Source organism: Chenopodium quinoa, unplaced genomic scaffold (genome assembly GCF_001683475.1).
Source record: "Chenopodium quinoa cultivar QQ74 unplaced genomic scaffold, ASM168347v1, whole genome shotgun sequence".
Lineage (NCBI taxonomy): Eukaryota > Viridiplantae > Streptophyta > Magnoliopsida > Caryophyllales > Amaranthaceae > Chenopodium > Chenopodium quinoa.
In genome coordinates this window covers 817,065-838,694 of record NW_018743987.1, presented here as the reverse complement: position 1 = coordinate 838,694, position 21,630 = coordinate 817,065, and positions in this window count along the sequence as shown.

Genomic DNA, 21,630 nt, shown 5'->3' with positions numbered 1-21,630 from the left:
TTATTTGTTTATTTATTTTAATGTATTAAATTGAACATTTCCACCAATATTAGTATTAGTCATTACATAGAACATGAATAATTGTTAAGTGCTAATTTTGTATCAAAAGCTAATTTATCTTTAAATTCAATAAACTAATTTTGTATCAATGGTATATTTTAAAATTTGACATGTAGATTAAAAATTTATGTTTAAATTCAATAAACAACCCGAGCATCGCACGGGCACAAAACTAGTAACTAATATATAAAGCTAAACTTTTAGTCAGGTCACGAAATAACGACACTTGGCATTCCAACTTTTCGCCAAGTATCACGCCACCTTGGATAGATTTTAATAGACTTCATACATAAAAATCGTCAAGTGTCGCACCACCTTGGATATATTTGGATAGACTTTATAAGATAAAAAGTTAGTTTAGAATAAGATTGTTAATTTAGAGTTTTATTTTCGATAAAATACCAAATAATAAACTTATAATTAGGCCACACGACAACATCATTTAGCGTTTCAATTTGTCGTACCACGTTGGATAAATATAGATAGACTTTGTAGAAAAAAAAGTTAAATTAGAATTCTATTTTCAATTAAATTATTGAATCATAATATAATTTTATTATAAAAGTCCATAAACAACCCGGGCATCGCACGGGGCACAAAACTTAGTAACTAATATAAAGCTAAACTTTTAGTCATGCGACGAGACAGCGACACTTGGCGTTCCAACTTTTCGCCAAGTGTCGTGCCACGTAGGATAGAGTTATATAGAATTCAATTTGTAGGATAAAAAATGTAGTTTAGAATTTTATTTTCAATCAAATTTGGATAGAATTTTAGGATAAAATTGTTAATTTATAGTTTTATTTTTAATAAAGTATCAATATTTCATATGTACAATTTGAATTATAATTTTATTCAAAAAATAATTAGAATATAACTCTCATAAATTATCATATAATTTATATTTTGTATCATAATATTTTTTTGGAGCGAAGGAATTAGTTCAAAATGTACCACATCCATGGTTTATAATATATTCTAATCAATTAAAATAAAATAATTCACAATATAATATAATTTTATTACTGGGTGTAGACCTGTCAATCAGGTCGGGTTACGAGTCATTTCAGACAGGGTCAAAAAAATGTTTTTCACCAATATTATTATTATTAGTCATTACATGTCTACAAGTTTAAATCGTCACAAAAATACGTCAATTCCTAACTAATTTTGTATCAATGATATGTTTTAAAATTTGACATATAGATTAAAATATATCTTTAAATTTAATAAACAACCCGAGCATCGCACGGGCACAAAACTAGTACTAGTATATAAAACTAAACTTTTAGCCATGCGACGACGCAACGACAATTGACGTTCCAACTTTTCGCCAAGTGTCGTGCCACGTACGATAGAGATATAGAATTTAATTTGTAGGATAAAAAAGTTAGTTTAGAATTTTATTTTTAATCAAATTTGGATAGAAGTTTAAGATAAAATTGTTAATTTAGAGTTTTATTTTTGATAACGTATCAATATTTCATATTTAGAAATTGAATTATAATTTTATTCAAAAAGTTATTAGATTATATCTCTCATAAATTATCATATAAATTTATTTTTTGTATCATAAAATATATATTTTTTGGAGCAAAGGAATTAGTTCAAAATGTACCACATCTATTGTTTATAATACATTCTAATCAATTAAAATAATATATACTTCACAATCTAATATAATTTTAGTACTGTGTGTGGACCTGTCAATCAGGTCGGACCACGAGTCATTTTAGACAGGGTCATTATTTCAGGTTACGGGTTAAGAAATATTTTTCACCAATATTATTATTATTATTCATTATATGTCAACAAGTTTAAATCGTCACAAATACACATCGATTCCTAACTAATTTTGTATCAATGATATGTTTTAAAATTTGACATATAGATTAAAAATATATCTTAAAATTCAATAAACAACCCGGACATCGCACAGGCACAAAACTAGTAACTAATATATAAACTTTTACCCAGGTCATGAGGCAACGACACTTGGCGTACTAACTTTTCGCCAAGTTTTGCGCCATGTTGGATAGATTTAAATAAAATTCATAAGATAAAAATCATCAAAGTGTCATGCCACCTTGATAGACTTTATAAGATAAAAACGTTAGTTAAAAATTCCATTTTTAATCAAATTAGGATAGAATTTTAGAATAAGATTGTTATTTAGAGTTTTATTTTCGATAAAATACCAAATAATAAACTTATAATTAGGCCACAAGACAACATAATTTAGGGTTTTAACTTTTTCGCCAAGTATCGTACCATGTTGGATAAATATAGATAAACTTTGTAGCAAAATAAGTTAATTTAGAATTCTATTTTCAATCAAGTTGAATTATAAAATAATTTTATCTTAAAAGTCCATAAACAACCCGGGCATCGCACGGGGCACAAAACTAGTTCAGTATATTAGTATACTAGGTTAGAACCCGTACGATGCACATTTTATATAAAACCTATTTTTAATTTGTACATTTTAAAATAAATCGCTATTATACATGAATATAAATGCAAAATTACGTATATTTTTGTAATTTTAAAATTTTTATTTTAATCAAAATTATGATATTGTATCTGTTCAACGTTGTCTAATTCATAGTTCAATGTAGGAGGTCATTTATTAGTGTGCTATTTAAAATTGTTTCAATTTCCTACGATAAATTGATAGGTTTTAGTTGTAATGTAGAAGCTTCCAATATTTAAATTTCAAAAATGTTAAATATGATAGCTCTACCAAAAAAATAAAAATAATGACATCACCATTGCATTTAGGCGGAAAATTTTTATTGAGAAAGCGACACGTGGGCAATAGTGACGTTAGCAACTTCTGTTTTAATAATAGTTAATAGATATTTGCCTCTATTTTATCAGTATATTAGTATATACTTGCCTTTATTTTTTTAGCTGACACTTGCGGAGTATTCCTTTTGAGGAAGTTTTTTTTAGTTGACACGTTTCATTTTTGAGTAAGTTTTATACTTTGGTTTTTAAGTGTCCCCCACTTGCTTTGTCATTCCCTCACATTCTCTCTCTTCTCCTTAATATGTGTGCCTAAATTGAATGTGTCAACTAAATAGAAATGGAGGAAGTATATAGGGCGTGTTCGGCAAAATGTAGCTGTAGAGCTACCTGTTAGCTGTGATGGTGGCTGTTAGCTGTGTGTGTAGCCGTTAGCTGTCAACTAGCTGTGAAAATAAATAATTCAGTATGATTATTTGGTAAACTAGCTTTTAGCTGTAAAATTATAAAAAACAGAAGAAAATTCAACAGCTACCTAGCTTTTCACAAAATTTAATAATGTTAACTTTTCACAAAAGCTACTTCAACCACTAAACTCTACCCCCACCACTACATTCCCAAACACTCATAAATTTTTCTATGTAGTGGTTTAAATAAGTCACACCACTAAAAGCTACCTAAAATCTACTCAAAAGTTAGTGTCGAACATGCCTATAATATGGGTATGCACATAAGTATTTAGTATACTTCCTTTTTTAGTATTAAGTTGGGAATTTATCAACAATTCACGAGTAAGGCCCTGTTCTCTTCACCTTAAAAAAATAATATTAAGTAAAAATAATTTTAGTTCAGTAAAAATAAGTTCAGTTTAGTACAATTAAGTTCAATTCAGTAAAAATAATTTCAGTTTAGTAAAAATAAGTTTAGTTTAGTAAAATTCAGTTTTCTCAAAGAAGAATTATAATAGAAAATTAGTAAAAATAATTTCTGTTCAGCAAAAATAATTTAAGTTCAATAAAATTAATTTAAGTTTAGTAAAAATAATTTAAGTTCGGCAAATATAATTTTGTTTCATTAAAAATAATTTCAATTCAGTAAAAATAAGGTGAAGAGAACGGGGACCTTATTTTTGCAGAACTAAAATTATTTTAACTGAACTGAAATTATATTTGCTGAACTTAAATTATTTTTACTCAACTGAAATTAAATTTACTGAACTAAAATTATTTTTTCCGAACTGAAAATATTTTTACTGATTTTCATTTATATTTCTTCTTTAAGTTTACTGATTTTTACTGAACTAAAATTATTTTTACTGAAATGAAATTATTTTTGCTGAACTGAACTTATTTTTGCTGGACTAAAATTAATTTTACTGAACTGAAATCATTTTTACTGGATATTATTTTTTAAGGTGACGTGAACAGGGCCTAAATCAGTATAATAAATGTTTATTTGTTGTCAATTCTTTCCATTTTTAGCTTCTTATATGCAACCCTTATCTTTTTCCATATAATATATCCCTGGGACTGTAAACGAGTAAATCCAAGTTTCTCTCGATGAGAAACTTTAGAAGTTTATCACAGGGATATATCCGTCATTTGGCAGTAAAAAATAGGGGTGTATTTGGAAATTCATCAATTTGCTTTCAAATTATGTAAACACTAGAGTGCATTCGTGTGCTAACACACGGAATATATATACGTAGACACGGAGTATGTATAATTAGAAAGAAGAAAATAGTAGAAGTGAAAGTTGTACTCCCTCCGCCCACAATTATCTGCAACATTTGCCATAAATGAGTGCTTTCTATTATGTGCAACATATTTTTTTTCTTTCCTCTTTTAGTAAATTTCAATGAGTAAAAATACCACTTTACCCTTACTTTTTTTTTAAAGTTTGATTAACTTCTTTTAATTACACTCACTTAAATCCTAATAATCTAACTCACTCTAATGATTCCCACCAAAATTTAACCCCCTCCATCCCTCTCTTGTCAACATTCACTCATTTCCCAACTAACTCATTCAATGAACTACATTGAATGTCCCTCGAAGATGAAGCCCAGATTCAATAAAATCCGGAGAAATCTCCAGAACTTCAAAAACAAAACCAAGGTTTTATTCATTTTTCCTCATCTCTCTCTTGTTCGCAGTTTCTTCTCCTTTCCTTTTTTTTGTGTGAAACCCTAACTTTAATTTCTGCATCTCACCAACAAAAAATGAGTACCAACCCAGATTAATGTGAGTCCTTTGAACGCAAGAACACTGAGAAGAAGACTGAGGAGGCATTTACTCGGTATAGGGCACAGCAAGGAACTAACATAATGAAGCCAGTTCGTCGGTGCTCTACTTCCTTTTCCAGATTCAACCACGGAAAAATTGGTGCTAAGCTGTCTGAGTACATTCCAGTAAGGAAGAAGAGGAGAATGCTTCGAGCGCCAATCTATCGAAGAAGGAGGGTTTGCAGGCTACGGTGGGTCCCAATCTAGTGGTTGACGATGGTGAGAAGGAGGTTACTGATCTTGTTGTCAAATAGGGGCCATCTGATGTTGTTGCTATGGTGGACACTTATGGGGTGTCAGATGTGGTGGAGGTTGCTGTCCAAGAGGGATCTACAGTAGTGGTTAAGGTTCCGGACTCCCCGGAGGTGTTGGATGTGGTATTCCTAGAGTCCTTAAAGGCTCTGGCCACTTTTGGCTCCTCTAGTGGGAGGAAAAGGGTAAGATATATTATCACAGATGACTACAGTGACTGTGACTTTTCTTACATGGCCTACCTAAGGGATAAACACCCTAATGTCTTCCCTCCCACTAACTGATCTTGCAGTGTAACTATTACTAAACCTTAATTTGTTTTGACTTGTTTTGATTTAGGTTTCACTTGGTTTCTTTGTACGTGATTTGTAGCGTTATTCATTGTTCAAAAGTATGCGCACTTTGTGTATGTGAGTCCCTACAATGCTATATGTTGCTTGATTATGCTGCTTTAATGTGTATGTGAGTCCCCTACCAAAGTACCTTGTTGGATTATCTTTGGTGATATTTGGAGTTCTCTGCTGGATGTATCTTTTTATGCATGTGTATATATTACTAGATTATGTTGGGAAGTTGTTGGAGTACAACTTTGTATTTTGTTCATGTATACTTGTGTATATCTTGCTGGATTATGTTGGTTGGAATTTGTTAGATTGTGTATGTTGACTTGTGTGTGATCTTGTAGTGTTGGAATGGCCAAGGGAATGCATGATTGGTGAATGATGAGAAATACCAAGGACTCTTCAGACCCATTTGAATGTTACCTAGTAGTTCTTGCAAGTCAGTGCTTGTAGCTTTGTGTTTGAGTCCCCTTTAAAGTGTTATGCGTTTGTACTTTTCCCAAATGATGAAGGGACTCACTTTGAGTTGGATGTGTATGTTAGCTTTGCTCCAACAAGTGCATTTTAAACTTGTTGTTGAGGTAACAACCTACAACATCTCACTGAAACAAAAGTAACCTCTTTGATGGGAATAATTTTGAAACGGCAAATTCATATTCATTCATTCCGAATCAAAAACTTACATGTTAAGAATCCCCTAGTCTAATCATTCATTACATGACTGCCTAAAAATAAGGAAGTTTATCTACAAAAATACACATAACCAAAGCATTATAAGTATGAACAAAAAACAATTGCTTACTATAGATAAAAACCAGCTGTGAGTCCTTCTTTGGTTATGTGTGGAAGTTATGTAGTCATTGAATGATGGTCATCTATTGCACCTAGTCTGCATCCACCTCCATCTGCATGTACTTTGCATTCTCTTGATTTTTTGGAATAAAAAAGTGTTGAGGTGGTCAACTTCTTGTTAAATGAGTCCTCTTTCAACCTCTAACAACTCAGGAAGTAGACCTAGGTGGTCCAACCTTTTCTTTCCCATATGAGGTGGATTGGATTTGTTGCCCCCTTCTTTTTATAAATCTTTTTCATTACTCCTTGCAAAGTGATCCATGAGTACTTATTCAGTATAGGATCAAACCACTCATATGCCATATACACTTTCTCTATGAGTTCATCAATTGTTGTGGGAAAGGAATGGTACTGCAAAGACTAAATGACCTTGAACAAACCTAGATTAAGAATATTTAGATCTGGAGATTGAGCTGATTGAAACACCATTTGTATGTTGAAACCATTATTTGTACATGCTATAATGAATTCCTCATTCCTTGGAATTTGTTGTGGCTTTGCATTGTCCCATTGAATAAATATATCTTTAGACAGACTTGAATGCCATTGCATGTGTATTGCTAGAATGATGTTGTTCATGACCATTTTTTTATTTCTTCTTTGCTAACACACTATAATGCCTTTGTCTCCATATATAACCCCAACATCTCTATTCTTGCTTTTCTTCTTAGCCCTTTGTTGGCAAGTAATAGAAAAAATTTCAAACTTCCCATGATGCATCATGTTTCCATTGATGTCATAAAGGGGCTTACAAATCATCCCCATGAACATGGATTTAATTTTGTATATCTTGGACTATTGGCATCTGTAAGGGTTTTCTTCCTTTAGTAAGAGGTAGAACCTCCTTGTTTCAAGGTTCATGTAGAACCATTTCTCATCTATGTGTATAACCTGTTGCATATTCATGAAAGTTGGATCCCCAAGTGTTGGAATAGGATGAATATGCCATAATGCCCACATCAATCTAGCCACTTTGTGATTTGATGTGAGTGATAGATGGTTGGTGCTTATATGTGTTCTTAATCTACCCTTTTTCTTCAAGTTAAACCATGTGACACTTTTAGTTCAGCAGCATAACTTTTTTTTTGTTCTTCTTTAGTACAAAGGCACTGACTGCAAGAACTCATTAGAAATTTCTCTAGGTTTAAGACCAGTTTTCCATAGTTTTTTGCTCCTAACATCTATGACATTCCCTTGTGCTATAATTTTCTTAACAAACTGACACACCCTCAGTGATGTGCTTCTGTGAATGCCATATTTCCTTGCCATTTGTGACAAAACCCCCTAGGTAGTTCCCTACCATGCATATTTAAAAGAAAATCAACCACCATTTGTCTTTTTTGCTGCACAGTCAATTGCTTCCTACTTATCATATGTGCTTCTACCTGTTCTTTCTCTTCACTACTACCCCCCCTGCATTCTCCTCCATGCTCTCATTAGCACTGTTATACTAAACTGGTACCTCATTTAGTAGTTGTTCTATATCAAAAACTCCTGATCGAAGTATTCTTCCATGTGTTTCTGTCCTTGTTTGTTGTGTTTGTAGATTTGAAGGATGGTGATGAAGTTTTTTGGTTGTTGTTGTTTTTTGAAGTGGTGAGAGAAATTGAGAAAGAATGAATTGGTGAATTTATATTCCATATGACGTGGGTATATATAAATACAATATAGATAGGGTTTTCTTAGATAAGAATATAAACCCTAGACCTATCTAGAATATTCTAGAATTATACAAGTAATATAATGGACATCCACATTATATTTCATAACACTCCCCCTTGGATGTCCATTATAGAAGATTATGCCTCGTTAAAACCTTAATAGGAAAAACCCTGTGGGATAAAAACCTAATTAAAGAAAAAGAGTACAACATTCTTCGTAATACGCTCCGGATGCTGCCTCATTAAAAACCTTACTAGGAAAACCCAATGTGGGACAAAACCATGGTCAAGGAAAAAAGAGTGCAACGTGTATTGTCTCCCCCTGATGAATACATAACGTGAAATCTTCTAGTACAATAAATCCGACGTGATATGGTTCGTTGGATAACTTCTCCGATGTAGAAGAATACCATTTCTTGATAATTGATCCTTTCAAATTGAACTTGAATCTTTAAAATCTTCACATGGATTTATGGAGGCGTCTTCATTTCTTCCTACTTGTGGAAATAATATAAGTGTTTACCACTATTTCATTTGTTTAGAATTTTCTTAACAAGTATGCCTTCTTCTAGAGGTCATATATACTATAAAATGATGCATGATCAATTATCGATCACATCATCCAAACATAATTTCATGGAAAAACTTCATATCATTTTATATATATATATATCATTTTCCAATATCATATAAATTAAGAAATTGAACTAATTACATATTTTGCTCATGTCTCTTCTGAACCATGAGAATATTATTCTCACTCAATGGTATCTCAACTCTATTCTTTAATTAGACATTTCATGTTTTATATGAGAGTTCGCCAATGAATACATAGACTTGTTGAATCTCACATAATCAAACTTCAGCTTGAGGTATCAATGATGTAGTCATATTGACTTTTTATGAGTTTGATAATAATTGCAATATTCAAGACATAAAGGATGTAGGGTTGGGTATTTAAATACGTCGTATATAAGTTTTTCAGGAACCCTTCTTACATGAATCATAACAAGCTATTATTAAAACGATCATTAATAATTTCATCACTAGTGTAAGCCCATTAGAATATAAATATTTCTTCGTAAGTTCTCATCAATGTTGTATATACGCTTACTATACATTGGACTTACATTCACACAAACCACAATTTTTATATAGAAACTAGCTAGTGCATGCAATATGAGATAGAATCATGATAAGATACTAAACAAAATATACAATGAGTAATACATCTAACAACTCCCTAAACATACAATAAATAATCTATTAACCTATGACTCATGAATTCACATGAACATAATATTCAAAATAATGCAAGACACTGTACAGTGTAGATTTAAAAATCCAAATTTCATTGGACTTCTGGTCCATGATAAACTTTTGATCATTATCATTGCGTCGACATCAAAATGGACCTATATTTCGAATCCCTTATTCACTAGTCCATTCTATCATGCATATGCATATTATTTGTCGGTTCCATTGTGTACCGGTATCATAAAATTTATTTAATGTATATTTTGCATGCTATTTTGCAATGATATCTGAATACATTTTCAATTGGTACCATTATGACTTTCTCATATCATAAGCCATCTATTTTAGTTCAGATATCTATAAATACCACTTCTATCTAGGATATTTCTCACACTATGGTATTAATATACTATCATTATTACATTTAAAAGCATCAACTGCACTATCTTGCCATATATCACATATTTATATTGAAACCGATCATACAATCTACACTTCAGGTGTAGTGATTTAAAGAAAAATTGGCAAGTTTTGACTTAATATATGCACATAATATCATTATCACTATGACAAAAAAAATGTATCTCTCTATGCCTCTAGATGGGTCATAACATTATAGAAATTAAATTATAGATTTGCAACATATCGATCTCAATACAAAAGTTGGCATGTAACTTTACAAAGTATCATTATAGGGATCAATTAATAATAATTATATAAATTTGCCAACTTACTCTTCTTCTACCCCTAAGTTGGTAAAATATTTCGAATATTGGGGCAATTGTTCACCAACTTAGAATATAATTTCATGTGCAAAATTTCATCTCGTAGGACAATCATATTCAACAAATTTATCTCTTCCGGAGAGTAATGAATTTTCATTCTCTTCTGGAAATCAATATTAATAGGGGGTCATGAATTGTGCAGTTGTTTATTTTCTTATGTGCTGACCTAAACTAGCCCCAATCAAGAGATTAATCACTTGTATTTAAAGTCACTAATTCTCCAAATACTTTAATAATGAGTTCCCAGTTAGTCAAGATCTCTACACACAAAAGTTATTTTAGTGAGCTTCTGGTCACTTATCACTTGTTCACATTCAAAATTGTTTAAAACTAGTGTATAATCTCTTGAAATATCTTCAAAATAAACTACTAAAATCACAATCCAAATATAGCTCTATCTCAATGTTCAGTCTTGCCATTCAATTCATTTCATATCTTTAACATGAGAGAGTGTCAGCACTTTATATTTCATGTCAAATGAAACTTCGAGTTTTTAAAATGGGTAATTATAAAACCCGGATGGCCTAATTTAATTATCACATCCAATCACTTTTCTTAATTCAAATTATGATCGGTTTTCCAACACTAGTGATTGCTTTATTAAACATATTTTATGCATGGCCATGAAAGTGATGTGATATTAAAACACAACCATGTGTTTCTTTATACAATTGGCAAGACTATCAATTGATACTTGATCCAATAATAGTAACTCATGCTTTATTGAAACACTTTGAATATAGTCTTGATACATGCTAATCTTGTTGGACATTTTATACTCTTCTGGAGTAATTTATATAATCATGAAACATATGAAATTTACTAAAAGTGATTTCTTATAGAAATATAATGGGATCGATCACTTCCTCAAATTTGTCATTTTCAATAGTGTCTTCTTTCCTTTTCGAAGATACTTAATTATCATTAAAACTTATTGATATATCACACTTCAAGCATGCTATAGGTTTATCAGTAATTGATGTTGTCCTTCTGGGATATCAATTTTTCTTGAAGCATTTACAACTAGTATATGATCGATGACATTTCTTCATATCCATCTGTAGGATGGTATCATTTCAAAATATTTAATTAACCTGTGGCCACTTCTATTAAATAAATCGTTGATATTTAAGTTAATGTATGTACTAAACTGACCATCAATATATTTTATTAAGGATTACATAAAATAATGGAATTAATAAAATCTCCCCCTAATCCTTGCATATGGGGTATGAAATGAATCCAACAACCTTTAGATCTCTTTCACCTTTTAAGGCATAAATTCTTTTAGCAATGCATGTATCAAGCATAATATTAAATTATTCTAATAAACTCTTACTCATAATTCTTGCCCAATTATATTAATTTCTTATAAGTATAGGCATAATAAATATATTTTTGCAAGTAAGTTTCCCACAATGTCATCTATCTCTTGCTCAAATAGATACTGTGCAATCAAGTTTAACTTGCAAATCATATAACTTTTGCATGAATTGAATTCATCACGAAAACATGCATTTGTGTATTATCTCGGTCATATAATTATTTCTCACATATTTTTGGGAATAAAAAAATCTAGTAATTTATGAATCATTAATACTCACCCAAAGAGTAATATCTATAATAACCACCAAATTAAATTTAATATACACATCAGTCAATACTTATATATATCATCGAGTTAGTATGTTTCATAATAGTACCCTCTTATAAGGTTATTAACAATATGACCATGGTATAAAATTAATATCAATTATAATTTAATGTATGTACATGAGATAATATAAAGTACAAAGTATATATTAAAAGAAAAAAAAATTGGAACTTCAAGTCCAAGATTAAAAAAGGAGTATACGATTAATAGAGTACTAATTAGCTTGCAACTTATTATCGTTGATTTTATAGTTTAAATACAGTTGTACAAACATGTACCCGAGTTAATAAAAATACCATTGAAGGGATATGTACAAATATGAAGCTTTAATATTATTTTCGATTAACGTGATAGTATGGTTTGCTCAATCATGCATCACATATAATTATAGTTTGCCCTAAACATATACTGACATAATCAATTGTAATATGAATGATTGAATGTCACAAAATTATGTTCACAACTTATTCATTTATCATATGATCATAGATACAAATCACATATGTTTGAACCAATCAAATAATCCAAAAAGGTTAAACATAATCATGCTCATATACGAAATATAAAGAATGTTTGATTCACAATCAACCTGAAGGGGCAGTAATTTTATATTAGGATAATGATCAAAGGATAACAATAAAACACTATAACTAGATGGATTAGTTCTATGATTATGAATTAAAGGGATATCAACAAACAACTCAATATGAATTCAAATAGATAAATGAATTATTATTGAATGAAAGGCTTATAGTGCAACAAGTGTAGTTGAGCCCTTTATTACTCAATTCATAAGCTGTTAGTAGTCTAATTTTGTGTGAAAGTCAAACATTTGTAAGAAATTGATAAAATACACAATAGTAATAATCAGATTTTGTTGGCAATGCTATAGATATATTTTTGAATTAGTATAACATAGTAAAAAAAAAAATCAACAACAAAGATTTGATTTCCCCATACATATTATAAAATAATCACATAAATATAAATTAATATGTAATATTGTATTCGAATAATAGTTCATCAAATAAAGCCACAAAATTCTAGAAAACTAGAAACCAAAATAGTCCATTCAACTTAGTAATTTACCACACAACAAAATAATATAGGAACTAAACACATACTAGCTACTTATGTATGATTTTGCTGCCAAGCTACTTATGTATGTAGATAGAGCACTAAATTAGATCTCCTACGACATTTGATCCCAACTAATCTAATACAATTGGGCCTCATGATATAAAATTAAAATGTCATTTATAAGATAATTGCATATTATAATACTAACCTTAATGATTATGGTATCCCTTGTTTCCTCATATACGCAATGTTTTAGGATAAAAGAAAGGGATATCATAAATTAAGACATAGTAAAAGGTAGTAGTAAACACATATCAAGTTGTAATTTAGTATTGGAGTGCAAATAATTTATACGTATTATATGTGGTAGCAAATTAGAAAATAGGCATGTCAATATGTCATTAAAGTATTTGCATATGTGTATATCACTGCCACCACACTATTATTATGATTATTATCTTTACTATCATTAATAAATAGTATTAATTATAAAGTAATTTTTCATCATCTAGAGTAGTGAAAAATTGTCGGAAAAGGCAAAATAAACCAATCATAGATTATTATTCCTATGCTTAATGAAAAGGATAAGAACAATCATATGACACATATATCTAATATTCACCAAACCAACTTAAAATAATAGAACTAATATATAATAAGATAGAGTGTGAAAATTAATTGGTAAATTGCAGGTTCATTGATGAGTGTCATAAATGGCACCCTTTTGATGAGAATTTAGGTTGTTTTCTTCCTCTTTTCATAGCTTTCATGCTGAATAAATTCCTAGTTTTATGCATTTGGTCTTGGTTTTACCTTTCCTCTCTTATTTTGTAGCTTTTGTGCATTTTGTTGGTTTTTCTTCTCTTTTCTCCTTTCTTTGCTCTATTTTCGTGGTTATATGTATTGTACGAGGTCCGGGTCTTGATATTGGTGATTTACTAAGGTGAAATATGCTTTTGGAGCAAGCTCATGGCAATTGGAAAGCTCAAGATTGCAAGGAAGTGAATTCTCCAAAATTTAGCTTTTGCGCTCTAAAGTCGTGCTCTCATGAAGATGGGGTGTTGAACCCACTGTCAAGTGCTTTTTGGGACTGCCACTCTTATTGTTCATCATCATCATATTGCGCGTTCACTCGAAGACCTTAGCGAACGCACGAAGCCGCGAGAAGATCCGAAGAAACCAAAAGAGCGCGGGCTCGCACCGTTGCTGCGCGGGAGCTCCTCTGTGGTTTTCGGCTTCGCTCTTTTGTGTTTCACACCTCTTATAAATACCCTTTTGAACCAATTTTTGCTGAAAGTTTCATTTTAGATTTTGATTATAATTCTAGCTTAGTTGAGAGTTTCTCTCTCTAGTTTTAGGGTTAGTTTAGGAGTAGATTTTAGAGAGAAAAAGTGATGAATTTCAATGGTTATTGAGAGATTGAAGATTAAATGGTGACAATTGTATTGAGATCTTCTCTATTATCAATGAGCATTTCTAAACTCTATCTCATTTATTGCTTTGATTAGTTGGTATAGGCGTCGTTTGAAGTGCGCCTACATTAAAACATGTAGTGAATATGCTTGGCACTCATAGGAAGTGGGAATTGACATAATACGATTAGGGACAACGAAAGTAGGGAGCCGCCAACAAATTTTTAAGGAACTTGTAAACCGTTCACGGATCACAAAAGGCAACCACGATAAAGGGACAACGATAGGCAACAACGATTGACCCGTGAAGGTTACACCCCATTCATAATCCATGAGATTACTAACTCCATATGGTTAGGAACTACGAAAGGAGGATCGGGGATGATGGTACGAAGTGAGTCACGGAGTCACATTTGCCCGTATTAGCCTCTAATCGATTCTTATAGTGAAAAGTGATTCATGCGATCTCAAAGGCATACAAACAAAGATTCGATTTGTTCCAAACTGTTATTAAGCTAAATTGGTTGAATATTAATGCAACACATAATTTTAAAATATTTGTAATCACTTGAATTAAATAACAAGATTAAAAAGGAACCTAAACCGGTTGTCCAAATTATCTTATTAGGCGTGATTTTGTATTACATATTCCCTTTAAACATGCAATATGGTGATCAATAAATATAATATAATAACATCAATATTGGAAGCAATTTAACAAAAATTGTTAGTCAAATCAAATAATAAATAAATCCTAATCAAGATACTAGAAATAAGAGTAATTAAGTGATTAATTACTCACTTTCCTCGTTTCCTTGAATTGCTACATCATGAATAAACTGTTAGTAACTTCAATAAAAATATAAATCAAATTGAAACAATTAAATTAAATCAAAAGTAGAGTTTATTTTGTCCAAACCCTTAGTTAATTCTACCTTTCACGCCTTGGTTAAAGTATAAAACTTTGGGTATTGTATGAACTCCTTGGAGTGTTTAAGGAAGAAATGAAAGAATAGGGAGGCCAGTGTTTAGGCTAAAGAGGGAGAAGAGAATTATTTTGTGATCAAGCTTCTTCATGATTGAAAAAGGGGAGATATGACCTCTATTTATAAGGAAGAAAGAGGGGTCGATTCAAGAAAAGATAAGAATTCGAATCGGATAAAACTCTTGCGATAGACAGCAGTTTTTGCGGTTTTTGTTTTTATCATATCTTTTGATCCAGAAATCGGAATAAGATAAATAAGATATCGTTGGAAAGCTCTTGAAGTAAAATTTCTAACCCAGTTAGAATTGGATTAAAATATTTTTTATAACAAAAGATATAGCCGAAATAGGTATACGGTGTCAGTTTTGGATAGAGTTTGACATTTTATTCATATCTTTTCCGTTATAGCTCGGAATTGATAGTATAATATATCATTGGAAAGATAATTTCAAGGGATATCCAAAAATATAAGATTTGAATAAAAAATATGAGGAAAGAATATCATATCTGTCTATCTTTGACATCTTTCAATTCAAATAGAATTAGGACTTTAAAAAAAAGGAGTTTTATTCAATTTCAAACTCTTTAATCTTATCTTTTCAAAAAGGATAATTGGGATCTTTTTGAAACTTATAGAAGCTTGCAATTAATCATAATTGGTATAGTTATGGGATTAAAGCTTTTGGACCCTCTACATGATCATTGGGTCGTAGGTAAGGTGGGCTTAGGTTCGGTTTGGGCTCAGTTTAATATTTTGGCCATAACTTATTCGTTATAACTAGGATTTGGGATTATAATATATCGTTGGAAATCTCTTTTAATCCCCATCCAAATATTCAATCATTGGACCCAGATTATGGACCAAAATAAACTGGATTAAACGTTTTTATAAAAAGGACACGAAATGAATGATGTTAAAGGACACGAAATGAATTATTTTGGGTTTAAAGGCACGAAAAGAGGAAAATAAGTTATGGTTTGGGGAAATGGGCTAGGAATTGGGTTGTTTTATGAAATGGACATATGGATTTAAGCACTCCAAAGATTAAATACTCAACCCGACCAATAATGGCGGTGAAAGGTTGTTCATCATCGGGTTTGGTTTTGGGGAGGCATTTTTTGGTGTCTACAGTTGGTTCATGTTTGTTTGATTTGATTTTGATTTATGATCTTTGATTAGTGTAATTGTTCTCCATATTTTGTTTATTCTTGATTCCTTTAGTTGATTATTGATAGATGATAATGTTAGAGTAGTTGTTTGGCTAGGGATTGGGTGAAACTTATATGATTGTTTGATTGTGCTTAATTTGGGGATTGTGTTGATTAATTGTTGAGATTAAATTGATTAATGGAAGTTTGCATGTGTGTAATTCGATTAGGCCTTGAGAATTATGCTATATTGCATTGTAGTTTCTAATGATACAGACCATTGATTTAGGAATTGCAATTGTCGATTGAGTTTGATTAGTGATGCTCCTAGTTAGAGTCTCTCATAGTTGGCGCTAGTTTGACCTCTAGGAGATAGCTTGTTGACTCTTTTGATTGAGCTTGCCATTAGTCTTCACAACCATTAACTTACATGTATTTTCGAGTTGCTACAATTGTCATGATTACTTGTTGATCCCCGTTCCTAGTGCTTTATTTGTTTGGTTTCTTTGTTTGGTAGTTGGTTAGTGTTCTCTCTTTATCTTTGTCTTCAACCTAGCTTAGGTGCATAATTGAGAGTGCTTGAACATTACCGTTCCTTTGGGTTCGACCCTTCACTTGCCTTTATGCTAGTATTTAGGTTGGTTAAGTGTTTATAAATTTAGTTTGACCGAGGGAGGATTAGTTTCAATGACCTAGTTTTAACCATCGTCATTCACGATTAGAAAATAACCATTATATTTATAAAAACTAATATCATATTAAATCTTAAATTTATCGTCAAATTTACTACCCTATGAATTTGATATTAAACTAAATTAATAAATTAAAGCTGATTTATTAAAATAGAAATTGCGTGAAATAATAATTCTTACTTGATGAACAATTAATTCAATCACTCAAGGTAGAAAGTTTACAGGAAATTATAATTCCAATAATGCATAGATGAAACTGTTATACAATATTGCAAACTTCGTAACAATACAATTTCGGATCCTAAAACCTATAGTAAGAAAAAATAAAAATTTAAACAATACAAGTACCAATCATGTAACATAAACTAAATTATTTACTATCAAAGAAAACTTAGATAATTAAACAAATCATATTATGGCTACGTGATTTCGCTAGATGATTATGCTATGTTATAGGCAGATTAATTAGGAATAGAAAGCAAAAGAATAATACAAGTTAGAACAAAACTAATTCTTTTGTGCAAAGAATAAAATTGCACTCACGTTACCTTAGACATACACAATACAAAAGATAGAGATGACGACATACCTGATGAATGTACCATATTTTATCCAATTTAATTGTATTGAGCTTTGGTGCTGATAACGTGTTATAAAATAAAGAGAAATGTGAGAGAAGTTGAGAGAGAATCAATCGGTGTATTTCTATATATTCCATATGATGAGGGTATATATAAATAAAATATAGATAGGGTTTGCTTAGATAAAATATAAACCCTAGACCTATCTAGAATATTCTAGAATAATACAAGTAATAAAATGGGCATCCACATTATATTTCATAAAAGGTGCCACTTCTTTTCCTCCTTTTTCCCACTTAATTAAACACCCCTAAACTTAATTAAACTACACTAAAAGTTTTGTCTAGGTGTAGGGAATATTTCAAGCATTATCCCTAGCTTGAACCTCACTGTGATCATACACTAAAGTACGGTGGCGTCCAAAGGGAAAGAAGATAGAGCAAAAGAGTCGCCAACAAGTTTTAGGAACTTGTAAACCGTTCACGAGGTGAAGGTTACACCCCTTAACGATCCAGGAGACCGTCAACTCCAATAGGTCTTGAACCATAACTGGTAGTTCGGGGATGAAGGTACAAATCCAACCTAAAAGAGATTTAACCTGCCCTAATAATAGACCTCTACTTTATTCTGCTCGTATTCATGTGCGCTTTCTGACTAACATGCAATCATTAGGTTTAACCCTAAACCTGTTTATCTATGTTGGTTGAATATTAATGCAAAAATAAATCTATTATTGGCGATCACTTGAATTATAATCAAATTAACCCTAAACAAGATTATTAATTATCTTTTAAGCGTGATTACAAGTACAAATTCCCTTTAAACATGCATCAAAAGGCGTGATCAAGCAATAACAATAAAATAAATATCAAGCAACATGATAATAATCACAATAATTGTAACAAAAATTATAATGATCATAATTATCATAATCATGTTAAAGCATAATCATAGCAAGATCCTCGGCATGATACTAACAAGATTAATAACAAACCCTAGCATGTCACTAAACAATAAAAATCAAAGCTTTAACCCTAACATTATATTAGGAAAAGAATAGGAAGCGTCGCAAGAATCATAATAAGCATATTTGTTCTTATAACCTTTTCCACAAACATAATACTAGGAAGATCAAAACTCCCTAACATGACACTAGGAATCATAATAACAATCTAAGCATGATTTCTATATAATAATAGCAATTAAACAATTAAAGCACTTACTTGGATGCCTGGTATCTCATTCTAATAACAAAATAAACGCGTTAGTAAATTCAAGGAAAATAATAAATAAAAAAATTAAATTAAATAATTGAAAGAGAGATTTGGGACCAAACCCTCAGAAATTAAAACCTTTCACGTCTAGGGTGAATGCAACTTCGAACTTGGCTAGGTGTGTCTAGTGCTAATGTATGAGGAATTGTGTTTGTAAAAGGCTAGGCTTAGAAAGAGAAAGAGAATAAAGAAATTCTTGATGACAGTTGGTGATTGAAAAAGGGGAAGTATGACCTCTATTTATAGAGAAAAAAAAGGGTCGAAGAATAAGAAAAGAATCCGAATTTGAATCGACATAAAACTCGATCGACAACAGTTTTTGCGGATATTGTTTTTATCATATCTTTTGATCCAGAAGTCTAAATAAGGCATATAATATGTTGTTGGAAATATCTTGAAGTCTACTTTTTAACCCAATTAGAATCAGATTATAATATTTTGTAGATAAAAAGATATGGCCAAAATAGTAGGACGATGTCAGTTTTGGATAGAGTTTCATATCCCATTCATATCTTTTTCGTTATAGCTCGGAATTAATATTATAATTGTAGAGAATAATTTCAAGATTTAATCCCACTAGCTTAAACCCCACTGTGATAATACACTAAAGTACGGTGGCGTCCAAAAGGGAAGAAGATAGAGCAAAAGAGTCGCAAACAAGTTTTTTAGGAACTTGTAAACCGTTCACGAGGTGAAGGTTACACCCCTTAACGATCCAAGAGATCGTCAACTCCATAAGGTCATGAACCAAATAAGGGTTCGGGGATGAAGGTACAAATCCAACCTAAAAGAGATTGAACCTGCCCTAATAATAGGCCTCTACTTTATTCTGATCGTATTCATGTGCGCTTTTCAATTAACATGCAATCAATAGGATTAACCCTAAACCTGTTTATCTATGTTGGTTGAATTTAATGCACAAAAAAATCTATAATTTGTGATCACTTGAATTATAATCATAATTAACCCTAACATGATTATTAATTATCTTATTAATCGTGATTACAAGTACCAAATTCCCTTTAAACATGCAATAAAAGGTGTGATCAAGCAATAACAATAAATATCAACCAACATATAATAATCATCATGAATAATAATTATAATCATAATCATTATAATAATCATAAAAATAATAATAATCATCATTATAAAATTATAGTCATAAACAAAACAATAATAATCATAAATAAAATAATCATCATCAAAATAACAATAATAATATTCATAATCATCATAAATTATAACAATTATAATCATAATCATGTTCATGTTAATATTAAAGCATAATAATAGCAAGATCCTAGGCATGATACTAACAAGATTAATAACAAACCCTAGCATGTCACTAAGCAATAAAAATCAAATCTTTAACCCTAACATGATACTAACAATCATAAATATTAGGAAGAACATAGGAAGCATCGTAACAATCATATTTAATATTAAAATTACCCTAGACATGATACTAGGAATATCATAATAACAATATAAACATGATGTCTACATCATAATATCATTAAAAACCATTAAATCACTTACTTTGATGTCTCGTACCTCTTTCTAATAACAAATACACACGTTAGTAACTTTAAGGAAAATAATCAACACAATTAAATTAAATAATTGAAATAGAGATTTGGGACCAAACCCTCAGAAATTAAAACCTTTCACGTCTAGGGCGAAGGCAACTTCGAATATGGCTAGGTGTTTCTAGATCTTGTGAATGCGAAATTTTGTATGAAAAAGCAAAGGTTTAGAAGAACGAATTGAATGTTTGTTTTAAGAGAGATAAATGAAATCAATTGGTGAATGAATGTAGATGATTAATGGTTGGTGAATGTGGATGATGATAATTGGTGAATGTAGATGATGATAATTGGTCCTCCTTTTAAAATAGAGTTTTTAATACGATATTTATATAGAAAATCAACCAAAAAAGATAAATTAACAAAACAGAGTCTGACGCTCAGGAAACAGGGCTGGCGCCAACCCTGGCTAGCTGGCGCCAAGTACCAGCCTTAGCGCCAGGCGCTAGGCCTGGTTCCAGGCGCCAAGGCCTAGGGTTAGGCGCCAAGCCTGATACCAACGCGTTTTCGAAAATCCGATAAGTTTACCGTACTGGAGGATAAAATAATATAATTTCCTCGAAAACGCTATTTGATTTTGATTAAAACTCTGAAAAGTCAACAAAAGTCAATTTATCAATGCTAATTGAATTAGGTATGAAAAGAACCTTCTAGAAGAATCTAGAAGACTAAAACCATTCCTAATTTCATTAGGAATGATAAATCATATTAGGCCCTCCCCAAGATCATTGGGCCGTACATAAAGCTCAAACCGGGCCCAGTTTGGTAAATTGGCCATAACTTCCTCAATATTCATCGGAATTGGGCTTATAATATATCGTTGGAAAGGTCTTTGCAAGCCCCATCCAACTATACTGCTATTGGACCCATATCATGGACCAACCAAACTGGATTGACTTTTTTCTTAAAATAAGTTTTCAAAAACAGAGAGAAGAGAAAAGAAATTAAAACTTTCCGCAACACTAGACCTTTCC